We start from the raw sequence: 399 nt of genomic DNA, 5'->3' as shown, positions 1-399 counted from the left end.
AGTTTTATCGACTTCTCGATCTTGTTTCTAATAAAATTTGTAGCGAGCGTGGAGATTGCGTGACGTCCGATGTTGGCTTTGTCTGGTTGAAAAGCACATTCCCCTTTGAGATAATGCAAAAAACATCTTTAGGACTTCCAAAAAATATGTTTTTAAACAAACTACAGTGGAAATGGCACGAATCAAGGACAGTTTAGTTCCTTGGAACGAAGATTAAAATACTCGTTCCCAGTGCCCCGCAGTGCCCAAAAGCTCTTGAAGCAATAACTCTTTTTTCCCAACTAGAAAAATCCGGTTGCGGTGGTTTTCGGGGTTCGATCCACTTAGTAACAGGGCTTGCGGAGCATTTTTATACCCATTTTCAAGTGAGGGGAGGAGACTAACGCAAAACGCATATAA

The sequence above is a fragment of the Montipora foliosa genome, chromosome 8, assembly GCF_036669935.1.
Source record: "Montipora foliosa isolate CH-2021 chromosome 8, ASM3666993v2, whole genome shotgun sequence".
Lineage (NCBI taxonomy): Eukaryota > Metazoa > Cnidaria > Anthozoa > Scleractinia > Acroporidae > Montipora > Montipora foliosa.
The sequence above is the reverse complement of the archived record's forward strand: the minus strand, read 5'-3'. Positions refer to the sequence as shown.